Here is a 2,500-nt window from a genome sequence, read left to right on the forward strand (position 1 = left end):
GGAGGCCGGCCCGCGGAGGGTCCTCCCCGACGCGGCCCCGTGGACCTCATCGATCGTGGAAGGAGAAAAAAGGAGGACCGGGCCCGCGCCCGGATCCCCGGCGGAGGCGCCCGCCGGCAGGGAGGCAGGGAAGGCGGCCGCGAGAGCGGTCTCGCCCCGGCCGGAGGCTCCGGAGATTCTCTGATGCGTTCTGAAAAGCGAGTGCCTAGAAATCTCCGCGAGCGTGCCCGAGCCGGGGAGGCCGACTTCCGGACGTCGAGTTTGACCGGGGCGAGGCCGGGATTCCGTCCGGGTCTCCGGAACCGCCCCCCGGCCTGGGCCTCCGAATCCGCTCCCTCAAGGGCTTCCGGAGAGTCAAGGTCTACCAATTGCCGCCCGTGTCACGCGGTAGACCTGGAGGCCGCCGGGGACTCGGGGGCCCGGCCGCGGCGCCGGCGTCCAGGTCTACCCGTCCTCCCCGAGCCAGAGGGGCGGACGGGTAGACCTGGGCCACCCTTTGCCGGGGCGCGGGCGGAAGACCAGGACTCCGCCGCGGGCACCCCCGCCTACCCACCCCCCCCCACCCGTGGCCGTTCGGGCAGGTCTACCGCCGCGGCGAAGGAGCCCGGAACGGCGGGTGCGGGCAGGCCGTTTCTGCCCTTCCGGGGGGAGGAAAGGTAGGCCCGCACGCCCGCCGCCCCGGTCCATCGGGCCCTTCCCCTGGCGCGGGCGTCCAGGTCTACCGGTCCGGCGAAGGGTGGGGAGGCAGGCCCGCCCCGCGCACGAGAGAGCTGTCCGCCGCGCCCCACCCACCCCCGGCCCCGTATATCGCGGGCAGGCGGAGGAAAGGGCGGTGGACCTGGACGCGGCTCCCCGGGGAAGGCCGGGTCTGACGCAACGGTGAGGTGGAGCGGGGAGGGTTGGGGGGGGGTGGGGGTGTCCGGGGTGCGGACGGTAGACCAGGACTCCTGCGCGGGAGCGGGGGCGGTGGAAGCCCAGGCTGGAAGGCCCGTTCTACCGGCACGGGGGGAGGGCCGGCGGGTCGGAACGGTGCAACCGCGCCCGGTAGGCTTGGGCGCCCTGTCCAGGTCTACCGGCCGCCCGGCCGCCCACCCGCTTGGCGCCAACCCGGACCTCCTCCGCTGAGGCAGGAAGGGGCTCCGTCAAGGCGGAGGGCGTGTCGCCCGGCCTGCCGAAACACGGGCGCCCGGGAGGCCAGGTCATCCGGCTCGCCCAAGGCCTCCGTCGGGAGACCCGGCCAGGTCTACCGGACAGCCCCCCGCCCGCACACGCACACGCACAGGTGGCAGGACCGCGCCACGCCCAGGGGACGTGTCCCCCGCCCCCCACGGCACCGTTGGGCGGAGGAACGGGAGGTGGACCTGGACACGGCTCCCCGGGGTAGGCCAGGACTAACGGCCCGGTGAGGGAGAGCAGGGGGTGGGGTTGCCGGGGCACGGGAGGTAGATCAGGACTCCTGCGCGCGTGGCGGGCGGTGGGGGGCGGGGAGGGTGGGGGAGGCCGGGCTGGGAGGCCAGGTCTACCGGGCGGGGGGGGGGCGGGCCGGAGGGGCAGGCCGTGGGAACCGTTCGCCGCGGGCGCGGCCGGACGGCGGACCCGGGCTCCGGCGCGGGGTCCCCAGGCTGCAAGGGGTTCCAAGGGGCCCAGGTCTGCCGGTCTGCCCTCTACCGGCCCGGCGGTGGCCGGTAGACCTGGACCCCTTGGCCACTACCGATGGAGGAGGAGGAGGAGGAGGAGGAGGAGGAGGCCTGGACCGCGGTTTGGGCGTTGTGGGGGGTGGCGGTGAAGGTGAGGTTGCGTTTTTTTGCTGCGTGCCTGCCATGGTGGCGTGCCTGCCCCCCCCCCACGGACCGTCGGGTGGACCTGGCCGCCTGCCGCTTTCGCGGGCTCCGTCATCCACCCCTGCCGGGGCGTGGGCCGGTCGGCCTGGTCTCCGAGGACGGGGAAGCCCAGGTCTGCCCGGGGCCCGGGGGTGGGGGGGGGAGAGGAGAGGGGAGTCGTGTTCAGGAGGGGTGAGGACAGGGCGTCTGTACGCCCCGGGCCTGCCGCCGAAGCTCTAGGGCTGGGCGCCCGGCTCGCCGGGTGTCCCGCGACCGGGGCCCTGACGGTCACCCGCGACCGGGAGACCTCGGCGCCCCGGCCCCCCGAGCCCAGGTCTACCGGACCCCACCCCCAACCCCCTTGGCCTCGAGGGGCCCGAAGTGGACCTCCTCCGCTGCGGCAGGAAGGTTCCGCTACGGGGCGGACGACGGGTCGCGCGGCCTGCCGAGCCTCGGGCGCCCGGGAGGCCAGGTCATCCGGCTCGCCCGAGGAAGCCTTCGGCAGTCCTGGGCTCCCCGGCTTCGGAGGCCAGGTCTACCGGGGGGGGGCTCCGTTGCCCTGGGGCGAAACGAGCGCACGGCAGCGCCCGCGAGGGGACCGAGCGGGGGCGGTGGGGGGCAGACGGGGAGGCCCGGCCTAACGGCTGCCCCCGGCGGCCCGGTCAACCGGCCGCGGACGG

Source organism: Eublepharis macularius, chromosome 5 (genome assembly GCF_028583425.1).
Source record: "Eublepharis macularius isolate TG4126 chromosome 5, MPM_Emac_v1.0, whole genome shotgun sequence".
Lineage (NCBI taxonomy): Eukaryota > Metazoa > Chordata > Lepidosauria > Squamata > Eublepharidae > Eublepharis > Eublepharis macularius.